The sequence below is a fragment of the Monodon monoceros genome, unplaced genomic scaffold, assembly GCF_005190385.1.
Source record: "Monodon monoceros isolate NGI ecotype Baffin Bay Population unplaced genomic scaffold, NGI_Narwhal_1 Super_Scaffold_10, whole genome shotgun sequence".
NCBI classification, from domain to species: domain Eukaryota; kingdom Metazoa; phylum Chordata; class Mammalia; order Artiodactyla; family Monodontidae; genus Monodon; species Monodon monoceros.
This window is the reverse complement of record NW_021703766.1, coordinates 14,895,800-14,910,336: the sequence shown is the minus strand read 5'-3', so window position 1 is coordinate 14,910,336 and position 14,537 is coordinate 14,895,800.

Sequence of the window (14,537 nt, the reverse complement as noted above, 5' to 3'; positions counted from 1 at the left end):
TGGGGTAACTAAGTGGAGGGTAATGAGATAGGAAGATACGAGGAAGAACAAGTTTGGAGAAATATGGGGAGAGAGGAGGTGACAGGTTCAGCTTTGAGCATACTGAGTCCAGCAGCGTGACATCCAGGCAGTTGGATATACAAGTCTGAAACTCAGGAGAGAAGTCTGGGCTACAGATTTGAAGTCATGGATCTATAAGTAATTAAAACCATGGAGTTGAATGAGAACATAGAAATGTGTAACATTTTAAAGTGTCTTTCAACCATTTCAATTTATTCAATTTCCCCTTAAAATTTAAGATTATAATTATGGTTTTTCTATCTTCCATGTGATAAAATAGGGTAAACCAGTTATATTCTAATAGTTTACTTATGGGCATTATGGGATTCAATGAAAGGCAAAGCTAATCAAAGAGATCAGTTGAAATACTTACTAAACTTGGAACTCTACCCATCTCCTGGTGTAGTCCAGATTATCCAACTCCCCGTCATCCAGCTCTCCTCATTAAAAATTAGTAAAAACATACAAATGGGGGCTTCCCTGGTGGCGCAGTGGTTGAGAGCCCACCAGCCGATGCAGGGGACATGGGTTCGTGCCCCGGTCCGGGAAGATCCCACATGCAGCGGAGCGGCAGGGCCCGTGAGCCATGGTCGCTGAGCCTGCGCGTCCGGAGCCTGTGCTCCGCAACAAGAGAGGCCACAACAGTGAGAAGCCCGCGTACCGCAAAAAAAAAAGCAACACACACACACACACAAATGTATGTATTAGGATTTTGTGTGTCAGCCCATTTGATTCAATTTAATCATCACATGACCCCCTAAGAGATATCAGTAAACTCATTTACAGATGAGAACACGAGCTTAGAGATATTACATGGATAGAAAATGGCTAAAGTCACCATACTTTAGCATTGTGAATCTCCTGCCATCTGGTAACATGGGCTATTGGAAAGCAACATATTTAGTGCCCTACTCTGCACTGGTTACTCCAAATGCTGGTACCTCTGTCTGCCTCAATCAAATCAGGCACCAAATTGACTTCTTTAGCTATACCCCCAAATACAAATAGGAGATACTAACGGACACAGGAGAGAGACTTATGTTTCAAATGAATGTCTTACCACTTTTTTGCAATAAATCTTACCAAAAATGCATCAAGAGGCCTGGAAATATTCATCCCTCTTCACCCAGTAACCCTGCTTATACAAAATATCCTAAGGAAATAACCAGAGAGGCACCCCCAAATTTATTCATAACAAATAATTTTAGTGAGTATCTACCAGTCCCAGACACTATGTTGAGAACTGGGAATACAGCTGTTAATAAGGCATAGTCTCTGTCTTCCAGGAGCTCACAGTCCAGAGCATCAGGAGGAAGTGGTACCCACAATGATAGAGAACTTGGATGGGTATCATGGGAATACAGAAGAGGAGAATCTCACCAACCTGGGGCAGAGAAGCCTTCCTGGAGGAAGTGGTGTTTAGGCTGAGTTGATCATAGGTGTTAGCCTGAGGAAAATGGAAGGCAAGGACATCCCAGACAGAAGCAACAACATAAGCAAAATGGTTAGGAAAAAAAAACTCCATCAGGGTCTTTCAGGAATGGACAGTTTGGTGATGTCATACACTGTGTTCTGGGGCCTCACTTTTACTCTGTAGGTCAGAGATTCTCCCAGTGTGTCCAGAGCAACCCTAGTGTTCCTCAGAAGCTTCAGGGACCTTTTTCAACAGGGAGGTGGGGTGGGGCTGGGAATTGGTCCAGGCTCTGAACGCCACCACTAGTCCCCTAGGAAGTTTTACTTAAGATATTTAAAAGAAGGGTTCCACTGCTGAAAAGAAAGTTTGGAAATATTTGATGAGGAGTTGTGGAAAATCTTTAAGCAAGAGAGTGACCAGAACAGATATACATTTCAGGTGGATTACGTTGGTGGCTATGGAGAGGATACCTCTCTCAGTATTTATATATAACTAGAAACAATCTAAATGTCCAATAATGAGTGTGATAAAATAATAGCAATAATAAATAGCTACCATTTATTGAATGCTTACTGTGTGCAGGCACAATGCTAAGTGCATGTATACTCTATACCATTTAACCTTGATAGAAATCACATGAGGTGAATATTATCAATATTTTACAGATGTGAGAACTGAGTTTGCATCACCCAACTATTAATGTGTGGGGTTGGAATTCCAATCTCTCTGACTCATAAGGGCATGCCATTCTGCTTCCTGAGTATGATAAATCCACATGGAGGAATGTTATTAAACCCTTTAAAATCATGCTTTCAAAGACTTTAAAAAGTTAAAAGTCTTTAAACTTAGTTACCCCAAATTCTATTATCTATAGGATAATGTCAAATAAAAAAACTCAAGTACAAAAAAATATAGAATTATTCCAATTTTATTAAACATATTAAAGTGTTCAAAATATTTATCCCTGAGTGTTTGAACTGTAGGTAATTTTAATTTTTGTTCTTATATTTTCCTTCCAAATTGTCTAGAATGAGCATGTTTCTTTTATCATTGGAAGCATAACTAAAAGTTATATATATTTTTAAAAAAACTTATTCAAGGTGAATTGCTGTCATCACTCATTCTCACCCTAGACGCAAGAGGAAGGATCAGTTAGTTCTTTAACACATCTTTCAGAACAACAATGCAAACTATCATATGTGTAGAATGTAAGGGAAACTGGTCTATGCTAATTACTAGTCATATAACCTTGAAGTTAAATTCTCTGGATCTCAGTTTCTTTGCCTAGGAAATGAGGAAGTTAAGCTAAATAGTCTTTACAATTCCTAAAAACACTAAATTTCATACTTTTTTTTAGTACAAGTGAAATCAGATGGGGGCATAAAAGAAATATATTAAACTCTTCTTGCTTTAGTTAACATTTCCATGGGCATTTAGGGTGGGTTCTTTGACTGGGTCTTGGCTATCTGGTAATATAATAATATGCTCAGATGCATTCACCATCTGAGCACCACTCTGTGCTTTCAAACATTTTTCTCATCTCAACTAACACCTTTCAAGGTGAGCATTATTATCCCTGTTTTTGCTGATGTAGATCAAGGAGTTAAGAACCTCACAAAAGGTCTCTAATGATATGTTTTGGCCAGATTCAAGCCTAAATGCTTCTTTGTGAACTCCTAGAATTTTGTTCATTCAGACATGGAATTATTTGTTTGCTTATTTGTTTGTTTTATCATTTCAACTGCCTAGTGTATTGGTTATGAAAAACACAATTCCTGTCCTCAAATATTTTGTATTCTAAAAAAGATACAAGGTTCTTTTAAAGAAACAACCCTGATATTAAAATTAAGAATGATATGTAATGGGGACAAATGGAGGCTTTCGACAATATCTCTGTATCCTTTAGTGAGAAGCAAACAAAAGGACGTTATTATAAAATTGCAAATGGGGGCCGAAACAGTCACTTGTGATTAGTGTCAGGGTCATTTTAATGAAAACTAACCCCAGAAATGCTTGACTAAGCAGAGGAAACCAAGGCATCATTTGGATCCTGACAGAACCAGGGCAGTTAAATCTTTCCTACCTGCATATGAGCTTAAGAGACTAAATCAGTCCAAAGCCGCTGGCCATGCTAATTGCTCTAATTACTATTGCAGGAAATACTAGATAATACCTATGAAGTATAAAAGATAACCACAGCCCAAAATAATCTTGTAAACAAAGAATTCCCAGAGGAATACATAGACAGTGCTCACAAAGCCTGGACCAGCCCAGTTGGATAATAAAGCATAAAAACATGTAGTTTGACAGAGAGGATGGATTCCATAGCATAGGCTGTAGTCTCCTGCAGGGGATGACCCTGTTCAGTGAAAACACAGCACTGACAGGAAGAAATTGGGCAGGGCATTTCAGAGAGTCATTACTGGTAGCTTAGAGACACTTTGGCCCCTGAAGATTCCTTCTGTGTGTGTGTGTGTGTTTGTGTGTGTGTGTGTGTGTATGCATGTGCACACATGCACATGTAGCCTCAGGTAAAGGAACAAAATGTGGTAATTTTTTCATCTGCAGCCCAGCCTTATTTTGTGAAATGTGACTACTCATCTAGCATTTACGGGCTATGTGCAGAGGATTATATCCAACTAAGAGTTTCCAGGATTTTGTGAGGGGCTGTCCGACTTCTTAAATTCCCTGCTGTCCTGAGATGAAAGAGTGAGCCAAGGTGGTAAGCTTGATCTCAGAGAGTAAGTGAAAACAAGGTGTTTTGTGCGTGATCAGCACTGATTTACCATCTGTACATCATTCGGTGCGTGGAGAAGAATGTGTGGTTTATCATTGCTCCTCCAGTAGGTTATCTTCTAGGTAAAGAAGTAACTATTGTGAAGTGCTCTAGTTCTTTGAGGAATGTTGATATGTGGATAAAGTGGGATGGATAAAAGAGCACTGGACCAGAAGTGGGGAGTTGGCCTCAGCTCCACCACTATGGCTCACAAGTAAATTATTCTACAGGTGCCATTAATTCTCCATTATCAAGAGCAGAATTACATGCTTATTTGCATAAGTAACCCAGAACAAATGAAATAATATTTCAAAGCACTTAAATTTCACTGTAAGTAAAGTATAACAAGGAGCCCTTTTATGGAGCCCTATGTGCAACGTACAGGTTCTGTGGGAGACTCAAACAAGATATGGTTCATAACTTTAGGAAGCTTGGAATCCAGTGAGGTGACAGACCAATGCACATACTGCAACCAGTTGAGGAGTAAAAGACATTGAGATCATTGCTGTAGAAAGTTTACTCAGTCATTCAGCAAGTATTGAAAGGCACTGTGCACACTCTAAAAGTAAATTACTTCGCTCTGAGGTTGGGGGAGGCAAAGTCATATAGCTTAATGGAAATGAGCATTTGGACTGGACATTGAATAAAAGGTTAAAATGTCTTAGCCAGAAGTTAATTGAGACAGGTGTGACAAAGGTAGTGGGGGAGTGAAAGGCATGGGAAATATACAGGGTGTGTTTGGGAAACAGTGAGTGGTCTGGTTGCGCAAAAGTCAAAAATGTGTAATTAGAAAAGGAGAAAGCAGTGAGAGATATGCTTGAAAAAATCACTTGTGGGTAGATTCAAGGTGACCAAGTTGAGAAGCTTGAACTTTATTCTGTAGCCATCAAACGCTTGTATCTGTGCTATAGGACAATATGTTTGTCAGTGGAGTAAAGCAGGAGACTGGAGGAGAAGGGGACTCAGTAGAAGATTTTTGCAAGAGCTCAGACAAAAGATAGGCAAGGGCTTCCCTGGTGGCGCAGTGGTTGAGAGTCTGCCTGCCGATGCTAGGGGACATGGGTTCGTGCCCCGGTCTGGGAAGATCCCACATGCCGCGGAGCGGCTGGGCCCATGAGCCATGGCCGCTGGGCCTGTGCGACCGGAGCCTGTGCTCCGCAACGGGAGAGGCCACAACAGTGAGAGGCCCGCGTACCGCCAAAAAAAAAAAAAAAAAAAAAAAAAAAAAGCCAAGCTCAGGCAGAGAGGGATGGAAAAGAGAGATGGATGCAGAGATATGGAGGATGCAGAATCCATAGAACATGGCACCAATTTGGACATGAGGCCAAGGAGAGGGCAGAGTTGAAGACAACACTTCTCAAGTGTAGCTATTTGCCTTTTTCTTTTTTTGCCTTTTTTTTTAAGCTTCAGAGATCTCAGTGCAGTATCCCTCCACTGCTGCCAGGCCGTGTACGCTTACTTCCTTTCCACTGTCAAATTCTGTCATCTGGAAAGGATGTGAAATTCATCCTACTTGGTAAAAGCTTACAATGTTACCCTTCCCAGGTATTTGCCCTTCAACAAATTTCTAAGCTTTAAGGTAGAGATAGAAACCTTTAAAAAAGAAATTTCTAATGTTAGCTAGTAATTTTCTTACTAACTAGGAAGTATTTTATTCTCAAGTTTCATACATTTCAAACTTTGCCTTGGTCCAGCCTTGTTTGTTGGCAGCAGCAATATTCAAAATACTGAACAACTCCTTACAGCCCAGTCACTGATTGGTCCATGAAGAACACAATCACAAGCAACTGCTGGGGCCATATCAGAACATCCAGCTGAGTATCAGCATGGATATTGACATCTTTGGGGTTATTACAGCCTTACAAATAAGGATGGGCCAGCAGACCTGTAGTCAAGAATTACACTCAATCTTTTGAAAACTAGATTAAAACAGAATGAAAAATAAACTCGAATTCACTGCACTGTCACTGAATTTCCAAAGCCTACTGATGCCAGTCCACTACCTACTGATCCTGTTTCCTAGGCCAGGTAGTAAGGGGTTGTGAAAATTCTGTGACATGACACACCTCCTCAATCTTAACCTTTCTCCCCTGCGCATGGAGTTTTTTCCCCAGTACCTTTGAGATGCTTTGGAAGAAAAGAAGCAAAGCTGCCACTGTTCCTTGCCCTGCTGCATTCCACTCTTCATTCTGCATCTCAGAACAGCAGACCCCTGGCCCAGTGAGGCTGTCTGTCATGACAGGCTAGCCTGCCTCTTATTATCCACTCAAGATTATTCACTCCCTCTTTTATTTGAAAGACCCAGATAATTTTAAATACCACCCATAAGGCTGCAGCTGTCCCCAGAAATGGAATTCTGATTAAATTCCTACTGCTCCTTTAAGAGCCAACTTAAATGTCACCTCCAAATAATAACTGCTGACATTTACTCAGTGCTTACTCTGAGCCAGGCACTTTGCTAAGGGCGTCTAATGGAGTTTCTCATTTCAGCCTCAAAGTAATCCTCTGGGATAAGTATTAGTATTATACCCATTCTACAGATGTGGAAACTGAGAGGTTAAAGAACTTACCCAAGGTCTCATAGCTAGTAAGTGGGAGAGCCAGCAGTCCAACACCCGGGCCCTCAGTGCTGGTACATGGTAGGCATTCAATAAATGACCCAAAGGATGGACAGTCTCTGCTTCCCTTTGCAGTGTTCTCAGTGTATCCTTTATAGCATCCTTCACATTTGCAGTGACTTATTCAGTGCTTGTCTTTCCAAATTCAACAATGCCACCATTATATCCCCCAAGACCTGGTACCATGCCTGGCATATTGTGGGTGTGCAATAAATATTTGTGGAAGGAGAAGATAAAGGAGGAAGGAAGGGAAGAACAAAAAGCCTTTCTAATTTGAGGGTTGAAAAATACAGTGACCCAATATGTACTTTTGGATGAAAAGAAGCTGTGTCACTGAGGGCTGCATGGGTCTTAGATTTAAAACACCAGGGTTACAATCCCAAATCTGCCATTTCCTGACCAAGTAACTCCCACACATAGAACTTGAAGCCTCAGTTTCTACATCTTGTAAAATGGTTTTCTTCTTTGGAGATATGAAAGTTAAATGAAATAACATACATGAATGAGGTCAGCAAAGTGCCGGCTGCTACTCAGTAATCTTTGGTTGTGCTGTTGCATAAGAGATACACGGAAGGGATTGACATATTTCACATCATATAACGGAGCATGTAGTCATCACTGATACATAACATATTGCAGGAGACCAATAACTGTTTTGAGTGATTAGGCCAAATGGCCATATGTCTAAACATTAAAATATGATGTATGCAAGTATCATCAGGATCATCTATTTTACGTCTCAATGCCATCTTTACCGAGACATGAATCAGTTTATATTTATAATGCAAATGCATTGTGCTATTCCTGGTCAGAATAGTTCAAATGTCTGTTCTTTTTTCTCCCCTGCCCTTCCTGCCTCCCAACAAGTGTATGTATTCCTTCCCCACGCTCTCCCTCCAGCACCCTTCATCTGCCTGTCACTTTTCAAAGACAAGCTCCTCAGAATGAAATCTCTGCTTTCTTTGTTTTCCTGGTTTCCATTTTGTATCCTAAAATATTCACTTCAAGTTCCGCTTGACAGACGTCCCTAATCTAATCTCCACGTCTGCTTTCTAATTTTCGCAGTCAGGATAAAACAAATAGGTTGGAGTTAATTGCCGGAGCAGCGGGCCGGAGCTCTGAGCTGTGATTTATGAGCTGAGGGCAGGCGCTCTGCAACACATTTTTCTTAATTTATTTTTAATGAGTCTCTCAATTAATTTTCTTGGAAACATCTTAATGATGTTGGAGGCGGGTGTTAATGAGGTCTGCACCAGCTCCTAATTTTGCATATTTTAAAGTGCCTAATGTCATCTTGAACCCCTTCTTTCCATTTTAAGAGGAGTAGAGGGAGGGGGGAGATTATTGTTGAACGGAGAATTTTCACTCTTCATGCCTCAGTCTTTGCTTAACCTTTCAGACTTTATGGGCTTATGGTGTGTCTCAGAGCAATCTCCCGCTTCCTGCTCCCCTCCCCCACCTGCTCTGGGCTGCCCGAGTCTGAGGAGCCACTGCAGGAAATGGAGAAAAGACACAATCCCCAGGAACCTGTGAGTTCTGGAGAACCATCAGTGGCCCTTAGTGAGGATGTCCAGAGGTGATCTAACCTTTCCTAAAGCAGAAAGTGCATAGGGGAAAATACTAGTAGAAGAAACCAATCAAGGGGTGTCTTATTAGCATCTGGCCGTTTGTTCAGAGAACATGGTCTTCCAAATGTCTCTGCAGAGCTTGGGGCATCAGATCCACCTCCGCATCCTGCAAGACCCAGAGCAAAGTGCTTGAGTACTATCTCTGAGCCCTCTCTACTACCTTTCAATTTCTTTTTTTTTTTTTTAAATTAAGATATTTATTTATTTATTTTTGGCTGCGCTGGGTCTTCGTTGCTGCGTGCGGGCTTTCTCTAGGTGCAGTGAGCGGGGGGCTACTCTTCGTTGTGGTGCGCAGGCTTCTCATTGCAGTGGCTTCTCTTGTTGCGGAGCACGGGCTCTAGGCGCGCATACTTCAGTAGTTGTGGCACGTGGACTCAGTAGTTGTGGCTCGCAGGCTCAGTAGATGTGGCGCACGGGCTTAGGTGCTCCGTGGCATGTGGGATCTCCCAGGGCTCGAACCCGTGTCCTCTGCATTGGCAGGTGGATTCTTAACCACTACGCCACCAGGGAAGTCCCTACCTTTCAATTTCAAAAGCAGTCTCCACTAAGTCCTCATCGGTCTTTATTATGTATTTTCTAGTTAGAACTTATTTTTCTGATTAAATGGTCATTAAATGCTTATGATAGAAAATTTGGGAAACACGAAAGAATGGATCAAATAAGGAAAACCAAATTCTAGTGCTGAAAAACAGCCGCTATTAAAACTGTGGTGTTTCCTTCTAGACATTGTTCTTTTCCTATTCATGGGCTTTTGGTTTTATTTTATGCAATTGTGATGATGCTGAATATCATTTTTTCCCAGTTAACATAAGTAACAAACTTCTTTCAAGCATAGTTTTTAATGACTGTTTAATATTCCATCTAGCAGATTTGTCATAATTTACCAAACCATTCCACTGCAACTGGGCATCTAAGCTAATTCTCAAACTGTTATCACACATACTATTGTGATGAACATCTTTGTACAGAAAGCTTTTTTACATTAGGGATTATTTCCTTTGGAATCGCCTGAGGAATTAGTGATTTAAAGACTATAATCCTTTTTAAGACTCTTGATATGTACTTCCAAATTACTTTACAAAGAGTTATGCCAGTTTACTTCCAATAGTAATACTTGAATGTGTCTATTTCTTCAATCTTGCCATAGTATAGAGTATCACAGCTGTAAAAAATCTTATCTGGCAGATTTTATTTTTTTAGATGTTGGGGGTAGGAGTTTATTATTTATTTATTTTTGCTGTGTTGGGTCTTTGTTTCTGTGCGAGGGCTTTCTCTAGTTGTGGCAAGCGGGACCCACTCTTCATCGCGGTACGCGGGCCTCTCACTATCGCGGCCTCTCTTGTTGCAGAGCACAGGCTCCAGACACGTAGGCTCAGTGGTTGTGGCTCACGGGCCTAGTTGCTCCGCGGCATGTGGGATCCTCCCAGACCAGGGCTCGAACCCGTGTCCCCTGCATTAGCAGGCAGTTTCTCAACCACTGCGCCACCAGGGAAGCCCTCTGGCAGATTTAAATGCATTTCTTTAATTTCTCCGCCAAGTCCACTCTTGGGATAATATTTCAGTTAAACTGAAGGCTGCTTTTACTCGGGGACTAACTAGACCATGAACCCCGACGTGGCCAAGGTTTTTCTCATGGCATGTAGTAAAGACTCAAGAAATGTTTGTTAAATTGACCTATCCACAAAATGGAAAGTTGAGGATGTATCTCTGAGTGCCCTATTTCCACCTGGATCTGCCCAATAGCCTCTCCAGCTCAGCTTTCCAAAACTGAATGCATGTCTCCTCACCTTACCTTTCCCACCTTGAGTAAAGGTGGCCTCGTTGAGCAGTTCCCATAGGCTGCAGACATGCAAGTCTTCTGCAGTGTAGCCCTGCTCTCACAGCTCCCCAACACATGCACATTCAGGCCGCCATCAAGTCCTGTGGATGTACTCCCCACATGTTCATGGCTGTCTCTCCTCCTCCTTTCCCACAGTCCTGTTTCAGACTCCTGTCTCTCACCTACACTAGTGCTGTCTCTCACCTCCCAACGGTCTTCTGCCTCCAGTTTCCCTCTGCATTTTAGCCTTTAATGTTCTGCCTTTTCCAACACGAACAAAAGCCCTACAGAGATTCCCTCTTGGTATATAAAATATAGTCCGAAATGTCTATGTCATTAGGGTCTTTCACACAATTTGACCCCCTAGTACTTTACCCACTTCTCAAATATGTCATGTACTTTGTTCAGGCCATTTCTTTAGCCTGGCATGCCCTTTTTCCACTCCCCACATAGCAATTCCATGCCACCTCTTCCATGAAGGCTTACTCACCACCTTGGCTTCCACCTATGCATCCCTTGCACATGGCAGATGCCTAGTGAATGTCTGGTGAATGAATAAGGCATCTGTAGAAATGTGTTTCCTTCAAAGCTGTTACCCACTATACTTTCTGGACTGTTTTACACTCTAAGTTAGATGCTTATATTTGAAAATTTAAAGAACCCTTTAACCTGGGGCTAGATGTTCATGTTTAAAAATTTTAAGAACTCTTCAGCCTGGGAAAAAAATTAGTTTCTCAGGGCATTTCTATTTTCTGGTAGACTCCATTGACTTATTGCTGGACATTTCTTAATTTCCGTTAAAGTATCTTTTGAGTGCTTTTCCAGCTGATTCCTTGTGCTTAGTGTTTTGTCAGAATATTCCCTAAGAAAAGACCACAGGTTCTAACTTTAGGGGATAATGGGTTCAGATAAGATTCTGTACCCAGATGCAGACTTTAATATCTAATGGTCTTACAGTTCAAACAGAATCTCTCAAACATTATCTTAAAGCTGAAGGACTTTTTTTAAGCTTTCTGACCAATAGGAACAATTTACTTACAACTGTAAGATTCTGGTCTTTGACCCTAAGCACTTGTCAAATAAATTAATAATAAGTGAAGCTCTGACATCAGAGGCATTGTTTTTGAGATGCTTTTAGTTCTGGATTTATACAGGGAAAGAACAGAGATCACTAGTGGATGAAAGCCAGGATGAACAGGCAAGGGTAATAGCAATAGTTTAAGATTTGATGTTGAAGATGGCTGGCATTGATTATGTTACATAACATTACTATTGTTTCTAATATTGACCACTATATTTTAGAGTTATTTTTAATAGTATAATTAAATGAATCCCTCATTTTTTTATTTTATTTTTATTTTTTTAATAAATTTATTTACTTATTTATTTTTGGCTGCATTGGGTCTTCGTTGCTGTGCGTGGGCATTCTCTAGTTGCAGCGAGCCGGGTGCACCTTCATTAGAGTGCACGGTCTGCTCATTCTGGTGGCTTCTCTTGTTGTGGAGCACAGGATCTAGGGGCATGGGCTTCAGTCATTGAGGCACGTGGGCTTCAGTAGTTGTGGCTCGCGGGCTCTAGAGCATAGGCTCAGTAGTTGTGGCGCACAGGCTTAGTTGCTCCACAGCATGTGGGATCTTCCCGGACCAGGGCTCGAACCCGTGTCCCCTGCATTGGCAGGTAGATTCTTAACCACTGTGCCACCAAGGAAGTCCTCTCATTTTATTTTTAATGTTTAAAATTTTATCACCAAATGTATCAATCATGTTAGGTTTTGCTGTAGCAAACAACCTCAAATTTAAGAGACTTGACACAACCAACATTTATCTTTTGCTTGCACAAAGTTTAAGGTAGATATTTTTAGTAGGATGGCATTTCTGGGCATCTCCCTAGTGAGTCAGGGATCCAGGGTCTGCTGTCCCTAGGGCATTCTTGGAGTCCTTCAGTGGCTTCTCTGCACTGGGCTGGCCAGTGAGTGAAGGGAGGGTATGTGAAGGGTTGCACTGCACATTTTAGAGGTCAGATGTGTAAGTGTCATACTTCATTTCAGGGGTGCACTGGAGCCAACTCATTACAGCTTGCAGCAGCCACTGGTTCAATTTCCAGGCATTTTTCAAGCTGGTTGTTAAACGCAGACATTATTAAAAATTAAATTATATAAACATACAATTAAATTTTTAAAAACAAAGGTCAAACTACCTCTTTTACTACATTTTTCTATTACCTAGGCCTGAGATTATTTATGTCTCTTGTATCAGTAAGTGAGAAATATTATAGAATGGTGGCTTCTGTGCTTCTCTTCCTGACTTCATGTTCAATGACATCATGTTCGTTGTTTGAAATTAGATGATGGTGGGGCTATTTACACCATGGATATTGGAAAACACTATAAATCAGGGCTTGATTTATTGTTTTGTTGATTGCCTAGAGACTTTTACAAGTTATAGAGAAGGGCTCCCCTGGTGGTGCAGTGGTTGAGAGTCCACCAGCCGATGCAGGGGATACAGGTTCGTGCCCCGGTCCAGGAAGATCCCACATGCCACGGAGCGGCATGTGAGCCATGGCCGCTGAGCCTGCGCGTCCGGAGCCTGTGCTCTGCAACGGGAGAGGTCACAACAGTGAGAGGCCCACGTACCGCAAGGAAAAAAAAAAAAAAAAGTTATAGAGAAAGAAATCTAAAGAGAAATCTAAAAATACAGATTAATTAAAATCATGTTGTATCTGTAGCCATTACACTATAAATAGCACAAAACATTGAGGAAATATTCTTCTAGTATTTGATAACCATTAACTGATTCAGCAAAGAAGTTGCCGATATTACTAATAAACAAGTAAATTCTAACATACGTCTTCATTATTTCACTTACTCAATAATGTAAAAGACAATATCAACCAATATTTGTGTTGGAACTGTACTCATTCATCAAATTTGTAACCACAAGTTGGCTACAATACAAGAGTTTGGTAAAAATCAACAAAAGCATTCTGAGAGAATCAATTGGCTATATGGAAATTACAGTGAAGAATACTGCATATTTTAATGTAATAGTTATATTGTTAATTGTAAATAATGTGCTTCACAACCTTTCTATCAGCAAATTTATAATAAACTCAAGCACATATGCATATACTGTTTTATGGGGACCCTGTTGTTAAACAGTTACCAGCACACCACTGCCTCTACTTGTGGTCTATTAGCCAGAACTCAATTACATGGTTTCACCTAGATGCAAGGATTGCACAGTAATTAGAGTAGCTATGTGTCCATAAAAGAGAAAACTGGATATTCATGAGCATAGAGGTCTGTCCCACAGTCTATCCTTCTGGTCACCAAGTATCAGTTTCTTTCTTCTCCCCACATGTAGAACACAGTCACTTCTCCCCAAGGGGGATGACTCAAAGTCCAGATTTCTCCATCAGGTAAGATGTAACTCTTCTTAGCATGGCAACCAATGAACTAAAACAAGGAGTTATCTTCTCTCCATCCCACCCCCACCCTATATACTGTAGTGAAGCAGGGGCAAGAATTGCAATTAAAAATTCCTGGTCAGAAAAGGAATGAAAAGGAGGTACACTACAGTCTCTCATTCCTAACAAATGCTGGAGTCCTATGGCGCCGGCATTGTGAAGGCCTCCTACCCTGTCAAGGACCCAGTTCTGCTCTCTAGGAAGAAATCCCTTCATCTATGGATCACATCTGAAATGGGTATTGGGAAGCTGTATATATTTAACAGTCTATGGCCTGCTTTCTGCTTATGCTAGGGAGCCTAATGGTGTTTTATGTCTCAAGCAGTTAACAGCTTCTTTAATCCAGACTCGTGGTTTCTTTAGCAGTACAGTTCTCTGAAAAACTAGTATAGGCTTCTGGTTTATTTGCTTCCCATTCAGTCCCACCAGCCAATAATTTCCTAGATATGATTTTCAACCCTGCCTCATATCTCTGCTTCAGTGCCCTCAAGCCAGTCTCCATCAATTCAGAGGCACTGGCTTGAGACCATCTGGAACCATCAATGAGAATGCCATACCTTCAGTCTGGTCTTTGCCACAAGCTGGGTCGTAGTTCACCTGAGAGGTTTCACCAGGCCTCTGTCACGTATCCTCTACTGTTTGGGGTCTGGAAGGAGTGAGCTTTTTCAACCCTTTGACTATGCAAATGTCTGGACTTTTTTTTTATTCCCATTAGTTTCTGCTTATAGACCTGCCAATTCTCTCCTGAGTTCATCTC